Below are 20989 nucleotides of genomic sequence, written 5' to 3' on the forward strand. Positions count from 1 at the left end.
CAATATTTTTCTCCTTTTTGAGTCTTTCACTGCATCCACCTGCTAACTCATTATTCAGAACTTCTGCACCGAACATAATTTTCCATTTCTTCTGTTGAAGATAGATTATGTGTGGATTGGTTGTATATCAGGGAGTCTCATCTTAGAAAATTGCTCTTTTGGAAATTTGCAAGTCTGACTTAGTCTAGTTTAACTTCTAGCTTAGGAACTGATTCAATATCCCGATCAAATACAGCTTACTACATTTCTGCATCAGCTTGTCCATTTTTCCAGGATAAGGGGCAATATTTAAATACACTGATTTTCAGTAAAAAAAAAAAAAAAAATACAGCAGCATACAGAGTTCATAAGGTGATTAACAGAGTCTTGAGCCTTAATCTTGATCTTAATTGTCAATAAATAAAGCTGAATAAATAGGGACAAGCCCTCTTCCAGGCAGAAGTTACATTTCAAGAAGTATGTATAATTGTGCAATCTTGCAAATGCCACCCACTTTTATCTCTGGTTCTGCTCACCATCAGCTGTGCATCCCACCCCCCAAGTTATCCACTCCTGTTCTAATAGCTACCAATCAAAATACAGAAGCTGATTTATTCAGAGCAAACAGTGGGGCCTTCGTCTCATACCTTTGGAAGCGCTGGTTAGTTTTAAAATGGTCATCCAGGCAAACAAACAGCTCATGTTTAAATTATACCATCTTAATGACTCTAGTAGCACTAACTAGTTTTGTAGCTGTTAGTTATCTGCTTCTGTATGACTCTGAAAAAAAAAATATGAGGGCATGATTAGGGATGTCCGGATTTTGTGAAATTCACCCTGTGTATGTTTTGTGGATTGTGCAGTGGCATTCATTCTGGCGTCCATTCATGGATGGATTCAAAAATATTTTATTGTTATGTGGAAAAATACGTAAGAGGGTTTGCAACAATTTACAAAATGTACATTAGTACATAACATTGAGCATATTATCCCTCATTCCATTCAACGTTTCCTCGTGTATATTCACCGGTCTGAGCAGAAAATTGAATATTTCCCTACGGATAAATTTACATAATTTGGGGGAAAGTGGGGAAAAAAGATCCAGAAGTCCATGGACCCTGTGCAACCTGAGGAGGCCGGTCCTCAGTGGACTCTGCAGGTCAGATTCTTAGAAATCCGAACTCATTTTAGTCTGTTTCAAATTTCTCCAGCATCCTTAGTAGGGATGTACGAAGGTCACTTACCTTTTCGAAGGGTGACATTCGCAGTGGGGGGGAGGCACTCCATCCCTCCCCCCAAAATTCTCTCTGGCTGGTTCCGCTCTGTGGAGATTCTGCGGAGCTGCCAGCTGTGGCCTCCCACAGCTGGACATCCAGCCGCTGGCCAGCCTGCAGGGACGCAAATGGCGGTGGCCGTAGCCGCCACCATTTGTGTCACTGTATTTTGCCATGATAGGCTATGTAAATATTTACGTAGCCTATCACGGCAAAAAAACCACAAAACAGCGGACACAAATGGCAGCGGCTACGGCGGCCGCCATTTGAGTTCCTTTTTTTTATCGTTTTAGTCTATGTAAATATTTACATAGGCTATTACGGCAAAAAAAAGGGGGGGTAACACAAATGGCATAGTGGCCGCCATTTGCGTTCCCTTTTTTTTTTTGCCTAAATAGCCTGTGTAAATATTTACATAGGCTTAAACGGCAAAAAAAAGGGGACGCAAATGGCGGCCGCCGTAGCCGCTGCCATTTGTGTCTGCTGTTTTGTGGTTTTTTTGCCGTGATAGGCTACGTAAATATTTACGTAGCCTATCACGGCCTCCGCAGGGATGCAAATGGCATCCCTGCGTTAGCCATGATAGGCTACATAAATAATTACGTAGCCTATCACGGCTATAATGAGGAAGCAAATGGCGGCTGCAGACGTGGCTGCCATTCGTAAGTCAGCGCGGATGGCAGGAGGTATGTGCTCCGTTTCGCGTGCCTTTCGTGGGTTGGGGGGCAGGGGGCTTCATTCTGCCATGGATTTCGGGGCGGCCGAATGCACTGGATTCGGCCTCACCGAGATCCGTGGTGGAATTCTCTGACATCCCTACTCCTTAGGCATGATACATACACTGACTTGGAAACAATCCAGAACAGAGTTTTAGGGCAATACTACATACACCTAAAGGAACATCATCTGCTGGATTCAGACTAGATGTAGGCCTATTCCAATTATATTTGAGGATAGTGATTAGGTTATTAGGTTAATGATTAATCATTGGCTGAAGATAATGGGTAGCATCCAACTGTGCCCTGGGCACAAGTACTAATGATGTTGCATTAGTATAGCCAAATTTTTGAGCAATGTCATTCGTGTTTGCTAGGTCAATAGGGAAAAGTGGTAATTTGCCACCAAAATTTGGTGGCGATGCCAAATTTCACCAGCAAATCTCCTCTTTTCCCCATTGCCTTAGCAAGCACTAGTTATGTTGCGTAAGTGTTGTGTTAGACTAGCATAATGTCATTTGCACTAATGCTGAGGCACAGTTGGATACTGCTTGATGCCTTCTCCTATGGGTGTGTGTGTGTGTGTTAAATTACTCTGCTTCTAGAGCAGACTTGTGGGGAGTATATCCTCAGGGTCTGTAATAAGCATACTGTCACAGTGGTGATATGGTGTGTAGAGGTGAAAGGTCTCACTTTGCACCTACATTGTACTCTTTTTGGTGCCAGGTGAAGACCTTATTTCCCCAGGCATTTTGGTCTTTCAGTTTCCGTTGTTTTAAATCTGTTACTGTATTTGAAGTCTTTGCACTGCTACTAGCTTTTATTTGGTTATTTTTATTGTATACTGTAGTTTTAAACCTTTAAACTTGTAGGCTGTATTTTATCCTGTTGTGTTTTATGGTTTTAATTGTTGTGAATGGCCAGGAGAGCTTTGGCTGTTGGGCGGTATAGAAATGTAATAAATAAATAACAAGGCAGAGTTTATACAAAAGGACAGTTATGCTACCCGAGCACTTCCATTATGTTAACACAACTTTCCCCAACCTGGTACTAGGGATGGACGAAAGTCCCTTACCTGTCCTCGAAGCTTGCTTCGCGGTGGGGGGGAGGCGCTTCGCTTCTCCTCCCGAAGTTCATGCGAGGGGGGGGAGGCACCCCGCCTTGCCCGGCCGAAATTCAGGCCGGGCGGGAGGCGCCCCATCCCTTGCCGGCGAAATTCAGGCTGGGTAGAAGTGCCCCGTCTACCTGGCCGCGAAAAAAAAAACACCACCCCCGTGATAGGCCACGTAACAATTAACGTAGCCTATCACGGCTAGATTTCCAAAGTCAGCCGTGAAAGGCTACGTGACAATTAACGTAGCCTATCATGGCTGACTTTGGAGATCTAGCCATGATAGGCTACGTTAATCGTTACATAGCCTATCATGGGGTATTGTGTTTTTTTTTACTGCACTTGTAATGGCGGCGGCGGCAGCCGGTCGAAAGACCGGCTGCCGCCCCCACCCCTGACGAAGACCCGATGAACCGCCGCCGGGACCCGCCGCCGGGAGGGACATTCATGAAAGGTAAGTCCCATCCCGGGGGGGGCGGGGGGCGGAGAATTTCACCGCCAATTTCGGGGGGCCGAATGTGTTGGCATTCGGCCTCACCGAGATTTGTGGAGAAATTCTCAGAAATTCTCCGCCATCCCTACCTGGTACCCTCCAGTGTGTTAGACAACAAGTGGAGATGTTGATGTTATCAAATAGAGAAAGATGCAGAAAGTACAGGTGGCTCAGGCATCCTGTTCTTCATTCTTTGTTGAAATATCCAGAGTTGATGTTGTTCATCTCCGACCACACAAATTGACAGGATTTCCCAGGCTTCTTCCACATCATGAACTTCCATTGGCCATTTAGCCATTGCAAGTTTTGTGCTATGTAAGGCTATGGACAATTTTGCTGCAGGTATCTGTTTGCTATTTTCTGAACATGAATAGTAGTTTGGCTATTATGTACTTCTATTTTCTATAACTGTTGTTGTTGTTTGAATACTTCTTACTCCGTATCATTGCTAGCATTGATGAGAAGTATTCACATGATTGGTTACTCTTTTTAAGTAGATGCCCTGTAAGGGCAGCAGTACTTGCTCTGCAGTTAGTATTAGTAGTAACATCTGTAGTATGGGTCATCCATGTTGTCCAGGTCTCTCAGCCATGTTAGTTGCCAGCCTCTATTGGGATCTGAGCTCTTAGTGGTATCCATTTTCGATCTGGGTGCATTAGGGCCTAAACAGTTTAAATGTGTGTCTAGCAGCTATGTATTTTTTTTCCATTTTACTCTAGAGTAGGTACAGGGCCCCTAAACTGAACTGAGACCCTAGCATGGGAAATAAGGGGGTTTAAGATTGGGACTGGGTCCCTTGCATCTACTGTAGAATAAAAATGAAAAGACATAGCTGCTCAAGACACATTTAAAATAATGTCTCTTTTGGCCCTAAGTAGTGGTATTGAGGGTGATTTTTGAATCACAGCAAATTTGAAGCAAACACTTTTCATTTATTCTTTTTTTTTCCTGAATCGTTTCCCCAGGACTGTGGATATGCATAGATTTCTTTGCCCTTATTATAGGTATGATAGTGGCTTTTAAGCAGTGAGGTTATTTTTTACTCTTTGGTTTTTTGTTTTTGTTTTGTGAAGCTTTAAAAATTGTAATTATTCTTAATGGCAATTTTAACTGTTTTTTATAATTCATTTCCTTTTAATTTACAAATGACACCTACTGTTATACTATTGGTGTTTCACTTTATTTGGCAGATTGGGCTGAGAGACAGGGTATTATTTTTTCCTTATGTTTATAAAAGACATTCTGGTTGTTGCAATGTTACTAGAGCACTGAAGAAAACTAGGGAATACTCAAAATGTGTTTGGAGTTCATGTTTATTTACTTTTGAGATGCATCCAACTTCTTGCATTTAATTTTTGTGGCTATGAAACCTGTTATAAACTTGCAAGGTTTTTGTGAAAGTTGTTGTGGGTTTATGTGTGTTTTATATTACACACCTCAACTTGGCTGTTGATCTTTTGTTGGTTAGATTTCCTTTTGTTTTCCCCACAGGCTTCCTGTTCTTCATTCTTCTTTGTGAAGTCCAGAATGGCCATCATTCATTTGCTACTGCACCAACTGATAGAATTTCACAAGCTGCTTCCAGTGGAGGCTGGTGGGTCTGATGTCAGTGGGCTGGTGAATCCGCTCCAAGTTTCAGTCAGAACCAGTCAAACTCTGAAGGAGCTATCCAAAGGGTTCCACACCTTGGATAGCTCATTTAGAGTTCTGACTGGTTGTGACTGAAAGCTGGAATGGATTCACTGCCCCACTGACATCGGAGCAACCAGCCTCCACTGACTGCTTCCACATCTTGAACTTCCACTGGCCATCTTAGTCATTGCATGTTCTGAATGGACATTACAAGGCAATACAGAACATAGGAAAACCAAGCCACCTGTACTTCCTGATTTCTGGCATTTAATAATGTCCGTAGCTACTCAGTTTCCTATGGATCCAAGCCATGACAAAGAATACATTACCATAGGTACTGCATAATAGTATAATCTAATGTCCTTCCTGAATGAGAATGGCAATACATATGTATCTCCAACCTTTATACACAGTGGTTAAAAACTATGCCAGATCTGAATTTCATAGTTATGACCAAGACAGATAAGGGAAATTACCAGGAGAACAATGAAATGATCTGGCAAGTATGCTCTGGTTTTTCCAGTGTAAATGTTGGTGGTCTTGCTGCTATATGGCACCCATCCTGTTGTTGGTAGTCCAAAACACAGGCTGAACAATGTGATACCCTGGCACTAAGATGCATTCTCTGAACCGTATTAAATGAGGAAATTGGAAGACATTTTGTCTGCATAATTCATATATTCATCCGCTAGAATCATCCTTTAATTGGAAGCAGGCTTAGTTTCTGTAATGCACTTAGAATCACCTTGCCTCTATTTACTCGCTGCTGTCTCAATAAAATGAGAAACAGTGTAAATTTTGCCATGTTACTTGACAAGACTCTAAACAATATCAAATCCCATAATTCAATAGTACATAATTCCACAGTAGCAGTATTCCATGCTACAGTTATCCATGCTCTGATAACTTCTCGTCTGGATTACTGCAATGCGTTATACGTTGGGCTGCCTTTGAAAATGGTCCGGAAACTTCAGCTGGTCCAAAATAGGGCATCAAGATTGTTAACAGGGACTGGCCTGCAAGCTCATATTACACCAGTACTTTTTCAACTGCACTGGCTGCCAGTCCATTTCCGGGCCCAATTCAAAGTGCTGGTATTAACATTTAAAGCCCTTAACGGCTTGGGGCCAGGTTATCTGAAGGATCGCCTCCTCCCATATGTGCCTGCCCAGACCTTAAGATCATCCTCAGCGGCCCTTCTCAGTGAGCTCCTGCCAAAGGAAGTGAAGCGGGTGGCTACTAGGAGGAGGGTTTTTTCTGCTGTGGCACCCCAGCTCTGGAATGAGTAGAGGTGGACGAAAGTCACTTACCTGTTAAAAAAAAAAAGCGCATACGCGAATGGCGGCCCCCATAGGGAGCCACCATTCGCGTTCCTTATTTAGTCGCTGTAGTCTACGTAAATGTTTACATAGACTACGGCGAAAATAAGGGCAACGCAAATAGCTTTGCCCTTATTTTCGCCGTAGTCTACGTAAACATTTACGTAGACTACAGCGACCAAATAAGGAACGGGAATGGCGGCTCCCTATGGGGGCCGCCATTATCCGTACCCTCTTTTTTTTTTTTTTTTTAAGTCACCCGTGATAGGCTATGTGACGATTGACGTAGCCTATCACGGCTGACTTTGCAAATCTAGCCGTGATAGGCTACGTGAATCGTCACGTAGCCTATCAGGGGGCGTTTTTTTTTTCTTTCATTGCAATGGCAGTGGCGGCAGCCGGTCGAAAGACCAGCTGCCGCTCCCGCCTCGCTCGAACACCCGCTGAACCGCCGGCCGGACCAGCCACCGGGAGGGACATTCGGTGAAGGTAAGTCCCGTCCCGGGGGGGGGGTGCGGGGTGCGGGGGGGTGCAGAGGATTTCTCCCTGAAACTTGTTCGGGGGGCCAAACACGTTGGCGCTCGGCCCCCCGAAGTTTCGGGGAGAAATTCTCCGCCATCCCTAGGAATGAGCTCCCTAGTGAGGTTCGCCTGGCACCTACATTGTATTCCTTTCGGTGCCAGGTGAAGACCTTTTTATTTTCCCAGGCATTTTAGCATTTTAGCTTTCTAAACTTTTAGCTTTGCTGTTTTAAATCTGTATTTTAAACTCCTGCACTGCTGCTAGGTTTTATTGTGGTTGTATTGTTATATTGTGGTTTTAATGTTCTATATATTTTAAATTGTTTTATTGTGTGCTGTTTGGTTTTAATTTTTGTGAACCACCCAGACAGCTTCGGCTATTGGACGGTATAGAAATGAAATATATAAAGAAATAAATATTCTTAGAACATGTATATAAGTGTGTATGTAATGCATGATACATCAACTCTCAAGATGTCCATGTAAATCTTCCAAACTCTAACTACTCCATGTAGGCTCACAGCATGGAGTCATGGCAACTAGATAAGTGCAGCTTATCTAGTCCAGGTTAAGACTTATCATGGAAACTAGAAAAAAAATATTAATAGCTGACCATCGGGGCCAGCCCTACATGCTTCAGCAGCAGATGCTGTGAGCTGTGTTTTGTATGTCATGTAGCTTGCCCTTTGCCCCTTAAGCTAGCCTGTTGCCTTCAAGTATGGTGGAGGAAATTCCTATTGTCAATGTTCAAGATCGATTCAGCTGCCAGTCTGCTTGTGCACATAGAGGGGGAGGGTTCTTGTCTTTGCCTCAGGTAGCAAAATGTCTTGCGTTGCCCCTCTTGATCATGACATAATGGATTCAGACAAAACAGTAGAGTGTTATGTACAAGGAGCATATAGAGAACTTGTGTATGCCTTCTTTGGGAATTCTAAACCTCCCAGCTCCAGAAATGTTCACTGTCTTGGGGCGGGAAGCTAATGCTACATAATGAACCCATGACACACCATGATTTGGAATAGTATAATGTGGTATTCACTACAGAAATCAACTTCTAGTCAGGACCGGAATATTTGCTTTGTCTATAATATTTGCCTTCCGCTGAAGAGGTTAATAGGCTTACAATTCAGTTTGCCATTGGCTGGAATGCTGCTGTGAAATACTTTGCACCTGAATGCAAATAAGTTATTTCATTCCTATTTTCTAGTTCTGTCTAAAGAAGCTAACTAAGAGTGCAATCCTATGCATGTTTAGATAGAGAAAAGGCCTACAACTCCCAGCATTCCCCAGCCAGCCTTTCTTGTAGGGAGAAAGGGAGAAAGTTCCATTGTGCTAGCAGACTTCCACTAGCACGACTTTGGATAAACTGAGTGTCACAAATACAAAATTCCCATCCAGTGATTGTGTGAAATGTCTTGGTGGATGCTTGAGGAACCTGATGGGTTTGTATTCTGCTGCAAACTGTCCTTATCCACATCTCCCGGACTAATGTGCAGATTGGAACTTAGTTATCCTTCAGATTTGCACAACTTCCACCATTTTTCCATACAATGCCTCTGGGAGAGATGACATCCCTGGGGCATTTGCTGCCCCATTTTGAATGGGCTCAGGCACAAACACATGCAAAAGTGACATGAACTGGAAATTCTCTGATCCTTCCATCTCTACATCTACCCATAGCTTGTAAGGGAGTATTTGAGATGTGAGAATATATTTCAGAGTTTGGAGCACTGCAGATTAGCAGCTCATGCCGAAGATTTTGGAGTGGTTTTTTGTAGCCTCAATAATTTGGTCTAGGCTGTAGGTGAGTTAGAGTCATTGACCTGCTGTGGTCAGAGTGCAGAGAGGGAGAACTCCCCCTGCTCCCCAGTCCTGTTATTCCCACACTACGAATGTAGTTAGAAAAGATTACAGCAGTGAATTCTGTGCTGTCAACTAAAATGGAGTGATGCTTTGATTTGAAGGGAGCAGGATAAAACTAGTAGTAATTACTTAGGGAAAAACAGCCTTTGAGGCACAAGCCAGTCTCAAATATGTGTTCAGGCTGTGTCTTTTGCTTCATTTTTAAATTGGATAGCAATGTGTTTATAGAGCTTTCTGTAGGCCCATTGCTTATCCAGCGTGTATGTCCTAAGGATGATATATGATGACAAATGCCTGCCTCCCAGGTGATGCCCCCAGCCCCAGATTATCCTTGGGGACAGTCTCACCAGTGTTTGTGCGGGCAGTATGTCATCTGTGATGACATACCTAGTCTGAGCTTTAAAAGCTGTTCAGCAGTGATACAACTTTTGACTCTGACAGATCAATACCACAGGAAAGCCCTCAGTCAAGGACCACAGAGAGCTTATTTTTTCCTTCCGTACTGTGCGTAGTCAAACCATACACTATATATTGCCTGGTAGGTTGTGGACGCACTGAGACCTGAGAGAAATATGCATCTTCCTCAGTTGAGGAGGACTTCAACATCAAATCATGACTTGGGTGTGTCATTGGGACTATCAATGAACAAATGCTACAGGTAAAACTTCTTTCATAACAGCTCAGATCTTCAGCTGTGGGACATCAGCAGCATGATCTCATATTAGGGATGTGCAAATCAGCAAAACTGAAGCTCAGCATGCCTCTGTCAACTTGGAGCTCATTCTGACTCATGTCTGTATTGTATCGTGACCTTTGGTTTTTCTTGTTGAATGCAAACTTGTGTGTATTTTTGTGCATAGTTTCCCAAGTGTACACATCAATAGTATCCATTTTTTAAATTGTACACATTCTTCTCCCATGGTTTAAAGAGTGTTTGTGTGCATTTGTAAAAAGTGTACGTTTTTCCATGTCCACAGTTCAAATATACTTGTGTTATCAAACTCATGTTTAGTTAGTTGATGTATGCATTTATGTATTTATTTATAATATTTATGTATGGTGCCACATCTAAACAGATGCTGCAAATGCATTGCAAGCTCTGAAATATAGAGATGAGGACTGGAGTTTGGGTTCAAGTCCATAATCAGGTCCTGGAGGTGCAAATAGGATAAACTGTCACAAATGAACTGAAGCAAATTTCTCACATACATCCCTATGGTATATGTGTCTGCTCAGAATTAAATCCAATTGGGAGCAATCAGAATTTCTTTCAGGTAATTGGGTATAGCATTGAATCCTAAGGATTGAGTAAGTGCTGGTATTCAAAGTGCTGGTATTGGCTTTCAAAGCCCTAAACAGTGTAATATGACACCCAGATAGTTTTAACTATTTGATTGGATTACAGCTGTGCCAAATCGTGCTGTTACTAGTGATAGTGTTGGGTGATTGGCAATGTATTAGTCTATTGTTTTAAGGTGACTCATGGTTAAATTTGGTTATTTATTGTATATTTTGTATTTTGTATGAAAGCCACCTTGAGAGACCGTTGACACTAAAAGGCAATTGAGAGAGAAAGAGAGAGAGAGAGAGAGAGAGAGAAATAAGAGCGTTGAAGGATGCAATCCTATGCATGTTTAGGCAGAAAAATGTCCTATAGTTCCCAGCATTCCCAAGGCAGCAAGGCTGACTGGGGAATGCTGGGAGTTTTAGGACTTTTGTTCTGTCTAAACATGCATAGGCTTGCACCCTAAGCTTTCCAGTTTGGTGGCCATCACTACAGCACGTGGAATTGAATTCCTTTTGTTAATCTCCCACCATTCAGCTTCAGGTTTTGACTCTTGGTTCTAGTATTATGAGAAAGGGAGAAAAATTTATCCCTATGCACTATCTCTACCCCCTGCACAATTTTATATATCTCCGTCATACCCCTCCCTCCTCCCCTCCCTCCTCACCCCCTGTACTTTCTTTTTTTCCCAAGCTGAAAAGTCCAAAATGTTGTAACCTTTCTTCATAGGGGAATTACTCCAGCCCCTTGATCATTTTGGTTGCCCTTTTCTGCACTTTTTCTAGCTCTGCAATATCCTTTTTAGGTGTGGTGAGCAGAAATGCATCTGAAAAATTGCACCAGGTAAGTTCATGTGATGGAATAAGTGGAACTGACAGGGTTCCACTTATGACTTGAACCCCCTGAGCAATTCCTTAAGGATCTCTTGCCTCCTTAAGAGTCCCACCTTCCTTCCTTTAAACCTCCCCTTCCCAGTAAAGTGGGGTTTAGGCTGTAGATGAGGGTTGATTGATACTCTAGACACAGGGCTTAACCACAACAATTTATTGGTAAATTAAAGCAAGCAAACTGCAGCTAAAGGAATTTACACAATAGAGCTGAGTGATTCAAAGGGCATTAAGAGAAAATAAAAGTTACAAAACAACAAGTTCCCTTACCCTAGCTGTACTTAGACTTCTCCAGGCTGCTGCTTCCTGCTCCCTCTTCATGCTCTGGTCTCCCTGACTCTGCTCTTACTGTCCCTCTCACTCTCTTTATATACACCCCTCCTTAAAAACTGAAAATACTGCTTCAGACCTGAGAAATGAAACTTAACTGGGGAAATGAAACTACTCCTCTCAGGGATACCCCCTCCCAACAAGAAAAAACTCCAGGCCTCTCAGCCTGACCTTTTTCCTTTTCTTGCCTTTGTGGGCCTCAAACCTTCACATGTACATTTCTATCCAAATTGCAAAATCTAGCTCTGATGAACCAATTGCTAGATGGCAAATGGCCCTTAAGCAGAGAAGAAAACATGGAAATGTGTGTGCTCCTCCAGCTTATGGTCTCTTTTTTATTTATGTTTTAGCTAATCAAGTGGTCATATTATAGTGAGTAAACCAACTGAATTTTCCCAGTTGAACAGTCTCTATATAATTACAATGGTGCTTCTCAACCAAGTTTAAAAAGAAGTCATTGTTTGAAGTCTGGCAACAGCCTTATTTAAAAAAAAAGAAAAAATGTGTTTAATGAGATAAGAATTTCTCCATATAAGAAAAAAAATCATTAGTATAAAGAAGGATGAAACTTGAAACGAATAATGAAACAACAGCAAGTGATTTGGTTACTGACAGTAGGACATTAGGGGATGAGACAAAGCACAAAGTTAAAGAACAAATCAGCCAGAACAAAGACCTGGCGTGCTGTAGTGGTTAAAGTGTTGGACTGGGACTCAGGAGATCTGGGTTCTATTCCCACTTAGCCATGAAGCTGACTGAGTGACTTTGGGCAGTCACTGACTCTCCCTTGTAATCTTCCTCACAGGGTTGTTGTGAGGATAAAATGGAAAGGAGGAGGACCGTGTAAACCATCTTGGCTGCCTTGCAAAAGGAAAAAGGTGGGGTATAAATGCATAATAATAATAATAATAATAATAATATAGCAAGATGGATCAAAATCAGATAACATAAACCATTAAAATGTTAGATTGTCTTCTGATTATTCTCTGTGATGTCAGCTGCTTTAACCTACAGACAGAAAGGGAAATGGCAGGTTAGCAAAAGTGACCAAAGCAAATAGCCACACAGTGACCTGCTTGCTTTATCTATTAAGAAAATAAGGCTGCTGTGATTGTGAGAGGGCAGCTGCAGGAAATGCAAGGAAAGTAAGGGGTGACAAAAGGTGCTCCAACAACATGAATCTGCAATGGCTGTTTAAACCGTGGGTCTCTAAGTAGGTGCACAGAGCTTTCAGTCCCCATAATGCCTTATCATTCCTTCTATTTCTGATGTTCAGACTATGAGTGTCATTGCTTAAGTAGCCAAATTAACACAAGAGGAGGTATTGGCAGCCTTGGGGAAATCCAAGGTTTGCAAAAGTACAAAAACTTTTTAGGGGGAAACCCCCCTAAAATGCTTAAAAGGGGGGAGAACCAAAACAGTTTAATGAATACTGAATGTGCTCAGTAAGTATGGAATGCAGATTGGCTTGTGTGTGTATGTGTGTGTGTGTGTGGGGGGGGGGTGTTCCAGAAGTTGGGGGAAATGGAATGGAATGGCTGGACTCCTGAACACTGCAACATTGTTTGCAAGTCTCCCTTGTTATGAGACTAACATGCAAACTGCCTCTCTGTATCATCAGTTTCCCAGCTCAGATGTATAAGATGAAAATAAGTGTGAATATGCAAAATGCTATAACCATGAAATTTTCAGTAACTAGAATGAAAGGATGGTAGTAGCAGTAAACTTGATTTTTCTTGTATTCCTGCTTTACTGGCAATGCAATAGCTACCTTCCAAAAGGGAGATGGGGTGTGCCTGAAAATCAGCTGCTCATAATTAGGGCTGCAATCCTAAATGTATACTGTGGGGAAAGCCTATTAAACACAACAGGGCTTACTTCCAAGTGAACACACACGCACATGTGCACACACATTATTGCACTTTTACGTTTCATAAAAATTTAGTATGAAAAAACTAAATAAAAACTGAATCAGCTATCAGAGCCATTACGTAGGACTTCTATAAGGATGCCTCTTAGAGCATGTGAGCAGGATTTCTTGTTTTCTTGTGTTTGCTTGCTGGTTCTTTCTCCTGAATCCTCTGCATGATTAGTAGTAAGGGTATCTGATATACACTCCATTCTTTCCCTACATAAATCATAGCAACTGTAATTTTTAATCTTGAAAAGGCCTTTTAACATTTGGTGAACATAATGGATTTTATTTTATTTTATTTTATGGGAGAGATTACCTCCAGCATTCTGCAGTACCGCCGGTTCTGTTCAGTAGCTGCTGACCATGGCACCTAGCAAAGAGTGGCTTTGATGGCAGAGGGATATCATTCCCTCTTTCAAATAACAGGGATCTGTGAGTCTGGGGAGTACAGTTCTGCACAGCTTTCTTGAAAACTTAAAAGAAAAGAAAAACCCACACGTAGCCTCTCGTTCGATGTGAATGAAGTTTGCACTGGTCGAACCCTGTGAGGATTTGAGACAAAGTTTGTGCCTTCTTTCACTGAAACATCAATGGTCTACTAGTCTTTGCAGGACTGAGGCATTGTCACCTAGGGATCACCAGCATTTTGAAAAAAAAAACCGCTTTTGGAAAAAAATGAAAGGAGCCATTTTTCGTGCCCTTGTATTCATCAACATAATTGTCTCTTCTTATCGTCAGGCTCATTAGTACTGATTAGGCAACTTCTAAAGCAGTCCTCCTATAAATCACAGAAGCCTTGATCCCTGTATCTAAAGTAAAATTAGCGGTGGGTGAAAGTCACATTTTACTTGAGACTAGTCGAAAATGATAATTGAATCTTACTCAGTTCTGCCAGTTTTTTCTCCTTAACCTGTGTGCGTGCGTGTGTTTATTTGTGTGTGTGTGTGTTTAATATATTTATATTTTAGAGTAACTACATTGGATGGGGGAAGAAACTTTACATTCATATTACATGAAGGCAAAATTGCATTAGCTTTTACCATATTCAAGGCATTCAAGAAAGGATTGATCTGGTTTTGTAATCTTTCTCAGCAATTGTAATTGCTGAAAAAGAGGCAGCACCAAACAGCTTTGAACAAATGTAACTCTTAATTAATTCACATGTCAATGAACCAGTTATGTTTGGGTATGCAATTAAATCTCTAATTGTGTTTACAGTGTGCCACTACACAGTGAAATAAATATCTCTGGGTCCAGGCCGTTTGCTACCATTCCCCATTATGTAGGCAAAAAAGGAGGGAGCTGCACACATACAAACACATATTCCGTATCTTTCCATTAAAATTTGACTTGCAGACCATGAACAAATCCACCTGGTTGCAAGAACACAAAAGGATTATTCACCAGAGATATTTGCTCAGATTCCATCTGTGGTTCCTTTGCCCTGCAAAAACACATGACGTGTATATCATAATGCCATATCTTATCACCTATCCTCTAAAAATGGCCAAGGTGTCTCAACATTGAATAGAAATTAGAAATGATGAGTACTTCCTTTTTTTCTAGCACATCTTGGAAGATTCCATAGTTTGTTACCATACATGATGGATTTGGTGGTCGAAGAGGGATGTCTTGGGATTTCCTTGCAGTAGGTGAATGGGTACATTCAGTTTTTAAGGTAGTCACTGAAGCTCTGGGTTGGTGTTTGTGGCACTGAGAATGTAATTATATATTTATTCATTCAATTCTCTATTTGAATGCTGGCTGTTGAAATTGAGAAATGGGAGCTCCGATGTGCTGAAACTGTTGAGATGTCATTTTTGATTCAAAAGTTGCCATTTTTGAGGTGCATACATATTTGCAATAAAAAAACCCTACCTTTCGCATGTTTGCTCACTTTTCAAACCTGTTTGCAGCCATCGCTCTCTCAGTCTCCTGCTTATTTGGTGCCAGTTTAAACATTTTGTAAAAAATAAAAATAAAGGACTTTTAAAATTTACTACACCATCCCAACTAATCAGGGATCACACAGTGAGCATAATTATATAGTGACCATGGTCAATGCCACACACAGCCAACCAAATTTGGCCATGTGACTGACAGCCTTACTCAGGACACTTGAAGTTTTTCCCATTTCCCTCTGAATTGGAAAAGAGAGCTGCATTCCTGTCACCCAGGTAATCTGACCAAGGGTATTTGTCTTGCTGTGTTTTGTTTATCCACCAGCAATGCATATCAAGTTGCTTGCCCTGATCTAGTTACATATGATTAGTTTGGCCAGAATGTGGACGGGGTGTGCATCTAATTGTACTTTCAATTACTGATTGAAAGTAATGCAGTCCAGATGCAGGACATCTGCATTCCAGTGTATATCCAGGTGGAGGTGTCATCTATCCACACTGCATTATTCTCAATGGGCTGTGCATTAAGATACACATTAAAATGTGCATCCTCATTCCCCATTGCAGTCCAACCAATCATCTAAGTGAAACTGGATTGGGGTGAGGGAGTGTTGGCTCATTTGCTTTGGAAATGAGGACTTACTTCCTCTTTCCCCTTGTCATCTGCCCCTTTGTGAATACTAGTGCACCCTTTTGCAAAGGGTGCAAAAATTGCTGAAAAGGGGGAACCTTTGCAAGGGATGAGGATGTCTATTAATTTATATTTGCTCTTCCAATTAAATGTTTCAGGGCAGCTTATGCAAGGTTCAACAAATGCAACCATGGTTTTAAATACCATAAAATAACAGCAACATTAAAATCAGGAAATTCAAAAAAGAAGTCTTCACCTGGTGCTGGAAAGATAGCAGTGTAGGCATGAGGCAAGCCTCTGTGGGAAGAGTGTTCCACTGGAGTGGCACCATCAAAAAGCTCTCCTCAGTCACCTCTGCCGGACATCTACTGGCACTGGGACCCAAAGAAGACCCACTAATGATTACGGGCATGCGGGTGGTCAGGAAGAGAGCTGTGGGCAAATGGCCTCTCAAAATTCTCCACCCTATTTGTGAGCAGAGAAACTGGGGAAACAATTTCAGGGAATTCCTCCAAGGAGAGGAGAACTTCTCCACCAGTTCCTCACAGGTAGGGCTCACCATTGGCCAGGGTTGTAGCACAACCTCTTCCTTTTTTCCTAAGGGTTGCAAGTGGCAACAGCATCAACTGTGTTGGCAGCCTAGCCCCCATTTTGCATCCTCTGCAATGCAGGTTGAGGGAGAAAGGAGTTTCCAGATCCAGGGAAGAGGTGGAGGTAGTGTTCTGCCAAAATCTGTCCTCCAATGTCCTGAAAGTTTTCTTTCCTTGTTAAAAGGGCTTCCGTTTTTCTGTCTCATTCTCAGGGCATTTTATAGCATATTTTGAATTTGTTCAATGGTGGCTGGTTGTGGGCTTGTGGCAGCACAGGCAGCAGGATGGGAGCCACGAGGGAAGCCCCACGGCTCTTCTCTCTTGGTTCCCATCCTGCCGCTGCCACCGCTGAGCAATCGCACCTCTGTGCAGGGGACTGGCAGAGAAAGGGGCGGTTGCTCAGCAGGAGGCAGCAGGATGGGGATCCTTAAAGGCAGCCTTAAAGGGGCCATGTCAGCACCATTACAGGTGTTTATTCCTGTAACATTGCTGACATGGCCCCTTTAAGCCCCCCTCTTGCATATATGGGATAGTTACAGAAAAGCACAAGCAGTGATTTGAGTGGAAAATGGCACTCAGCAAGGAAGTGGATGCCCGTGCGCATCAAGCCGGGAAAGCACTGGGGTCTGCAGACTGGCGTCCAGGGGTCCAAGCTGGTGATTTCTCACCAGGCTTCCAGCCCCGACTGGGTGCCTGCACCATTCCTACTGAGGATATACTACAGGCTGCCAGAGAGATGATTGTACAGTGAAAGACCGGGTACCCATGCACTCTTCTCAGCCAACTCATAAGTAAGCTAAGCACACAAACCCTAAACTCATGAGAATTTTCTCTGAAATGTTCTTTTTCTTTGAATTATTTTTGGAAGCAATTTATTTTCTATCAGACTAAATGAGAATAGTTAAAAAAAAGAAGTGGGAGAATGTTTCAGTACAGTCAGAACCACGGAGAGCTCACTGTTGCAGCTCCTTACAAGTAGGGATGGACACACTCATTGGGGCCCGCACTGCGCACTGCTCGCTTGACCCCTGCTAGCCCCCTGCCCCTGCTCGCGGGGATCCACTGGGTGCTCCGTGGGTGTTCTGAAGGTGCTCAGCAGCCTCCCAATCCCTCACCGAGCCACCATTTTACGTAAAAATGGCGGGTTGGTCTTTTTTGCAAATCCTCATTTGCACAAACGGCAGCCGTAAAGCAGCCATTTATGAAAGATCATAGGCACAAATGAACAATTTACGCCCGTAACCTTGCATAAATGGCCTCTTTACGGCAACCATTTGCACAAATGGGAATGTATGAAAAAGACTGAGCCGCCATTTTGCGGCTCAGCGAGGGATCAGGGATCACCACACTGGATGGCCCATTTACACCTCTAATATTATGTATATCAAGCTTACCCAGTCTGAATTGGTGCATATTTAAATATGCACATTTTTAATGACCTTTTTTCTGTAAAAATAAGCTCGGCACAATGGCAGGCACTCACAGACAGGATCCAGGGTGAGTGCGGGCGGCTTGGCAAGCTCATCGGGGCTCGAGTACAGGTTCAGAGGAGAGGGCTGAAGTGGGGGCAGCGTTTCAGTGGCCACCCACCAATACCAGACAGGGATGGGTTCATCATCTATCCCTACTTAGAAGCTGCAGCTGAAGCTGACTACATATGACATATGTCAGGTACATACATACATACATATATATGCAAGCACTGTGGCCCTTAGACAGAGTCTGGGGGGCCACAGGATATTTGGGATTCCTGGGTCTGAGGTCAGTGACAGCATTCTGACCTTGGACCCTGTCAGGACCACCCTAGCTGCCTCTTGCAGTCCCCACCAATAGCCAACTCAGGACACAGACCACGAGGAATTCTTTCCGAGACTTTATTCCTTTATTACTTTATGACTCTTTCAGATACTAATCACTAGCAACAAAGCAAGGAACAGCACTGGAGAGAGATAGCAGAGTAGCCTAAGCTCCAGGTAAGGCTGTTGGTCCCTGTTTAAAGGAGAACCATGGGAAGACCCTGAACTTATAGGCTAGGGAGAGATCCTCTCTCTTTCCCTTGGGTCCTCGGGACGCAACCGTTGTTTGTGCACCAAATGAGCACTACGCCTCCTTTCTGCGTCCTCCATCTGTCGTTGCTCCCTGCGTCTGCGCCAAGCATCCAGCAAGCCCCCCTCCAGCACTCTCTCACTGCCAGGGTCACTATCTATCCCAGGAATGCTGGCAGGAGGAATCTCTGCTAGCTGCTGTGCTTGTGAGAGATGAGCGAGCTCCTCTCCCACGGATTGCTGTTCCTCCTCAGAATCAGAACTGCTCTGGGGCTCTATTGGCTCAGTTTCCACCCTGACAGAGGCAGAAATCCAAGCTTCCTGCCTTTCCCCCTCCCCCTCATAGCTGGTGCAGAGAGAACTATGCTGCCTGCCTCTTCACAAAAGCAACCTCAGAGAGGACAAAAAGTGGGCATGTCAGGGGTAGAGAGGGGAGGGGACTGAAGAGGCCAGCTTATGCTGTATCCCCAGGCCTCCCCTGCCACTCCACAGAGCCCCAGCTAGCCAAAATGCAGAGCAGGAGGAGCGTGGAACCAAAGATTGCCTCCCCAGCTCTTCCTGCTCTGCATCAGATGGCAGAAAGCCTCCGAGTTCGGAGACTTACGGCCATCCCTATAGGATTTCTCCCTAACCAGTGCTCTTGTCAGTTACCCCAATTCAAAATGGTGGTACATCTGATCTTTAAAGCCCTTTTTGGCCTGGGGTCTATACAATTTAGAGTCCACCACTTCATTACATGAAGATCCACATGACTTGTGTTTTGCAGGGGCGGGGCTTGCTCTGCGTTTGTTCAATATGTGAAGTGAAAAAGTAACAGGGAAGAGCAGGGCCTTCATCATAGCTGCCCTATGCACTTCTTCCCTCCCTGCATTTCATGAGGGTTGCAGAATCTTCCTTATTTATGAAAGCATGAGGGATATGAATTTTTCCCTGTTTTTTTAAAAAAACAAAAAAACAAAAACTTTAGTTAGTGTTGTGTGTCAGTCTTGAACTTTTGCAAAGAGGGCACAGAAATATTTTAAATTAATTAATTATAATATTAGTTTTTATAAAGAAAAGGTATACTAACACTTAAATGATGCATTAGGGTTGTGGGGAAAGAACAGGGAACAACTCAGCAAAAAACTGTTCCCCATTTATTTCTCCAGGCCTTCACATTACTTCCAGCTGTGTTAGTCTATTGCAGCAAAAACAACAGTCTTTTGGCAGCTCAAAGACTAACAAATTCATTCCAGCATAAGCTTTCATGGACTAAAGTCTATTTCATCCAATGTTAGGGATGGATGAATCTGTCAATCTTGCTATCTCCCACATACATTTTATTTTTATTTTATTATTTATTTTTTTAAAAAAAGCATTTTTGGATGCCTGCACAAATTGACTAAAGTGTGTTTGTGCACATTTTGGAATTGTAAACATTTTTATTTGTACATTTTTCTAATGTTGTCAAACACATTTCTTGTTTTGTTCACTTTACGGAACACATTGGAAGCTTGGAACTGTATGAATGTCTGGTCACAAATTGTGTTCAGGTCTGGGTTCAGGTCTGGGAGGTGCGAATTGGGTAAAAGTAGGGATGTCAGAGAATTCCACGATGGATCTCGGTGAGGCTGAATGCCAGTGGCACCCTGAAATCCATGGCAGAATGAAGCCCCCAACCCACGAAAGGCACGCAGAGCCAAGCCCCCAACCCACGAAAGGCGCGCGAAACAGAGCACTTACCTGTTGCCATCCGCGCTAGGGATTTCACAGAATTCCGCCACGGATCTCGGTGAGGCCGAATGCCAGTGCATTTGGCCCCCCGAACTCCATGGCGGAACAGACTGCCCCCCCTGCCCCCCCTGCGGATCCCCCCTGGGACGAGACTTACCTGGGGCGGATGTTCCGGGTGGTGGCGGCTCCAGCGGCAGCTTCAGCGGAGGCGGAGGCAGTGGCTAGTCTTCCGACCAGCTGCCGCCGCCGCTGCCATTTGCAGTCTGTCCCCCCCCCCATTCATGATAGGCTGCATAAAGACTTAGGTAGCCTATCAAGTCTGGGTTAAAAAAACAACAGCGCGTACTCAAATGGCGGCGGCTACAGCCGCCACCATTTGCGTTCCTTATTTTTGGCTGTCTTAGTCTATGTAAATATTTACATAGACTAAGACAGCGAAAATAAGGGGGAACACAAATAGTGTAGCGGACGCTATTTGCGTTCCCCCTTATTTTTGCCATCTTAGTCTACGTAAATATTTACATAGGCAATTACGGCGAAAAAAAAGGGGAATGCAAATAGCATAGTGGGCACTATTTGCATTCCTTTTTGTCGCCGTAAAAGCCTACATAAATATTGATGTAGGCTTTGCAGCGAAAAAAAAAGGAATGCAAATAGCACACAAAAAAGGAACGCAAATAGCGATGCCCTTATTTTCGCCGTAGTCTACGTAATCTTTACGTAGACTACAGCGACCAAATAAGGAACGCGAATGGCGGCTCCCTATGTGGGCCGCCATTAGCCG

At 43.3% G+C, this 20989-nt stretch overlaps 1 protein-coding gene across 1 annotated transcript in view; it reads left to right on the forward strand.

Moving 5' to 3' along the window:
* The window catches only part of SGCZ (sarcoglycan zeta), a 541716-nt gene that overhangs the window by 18887 nt on the left and 501840 nt on the right, over positions 1-20989 (forward strand). The window contains exon 2 of the mRNA XM_084856694.1: positions 12216-12288. The gene's annotated coding sequence lies outside the window, so the exon portion shown is untranslated. The remainder of the gene's footprint in view (positions 1-12215; positions 12289-20989) is intronic.

Source organism: Heloderma suspectum, chromosome 5 (assembly GCF_057233095.1).
Source record: "Heloderma suspectum isolate Gila_16-S chromosome 5, 16-S_ref, whole genome shotgun sequence".
Classification (NCBI taxonomy): Eukaryota; Metazoa; Chordata; class Lepidosauria; order Squamata; family Helodermatidae; genus Heloderma; species Heloderma suspectum.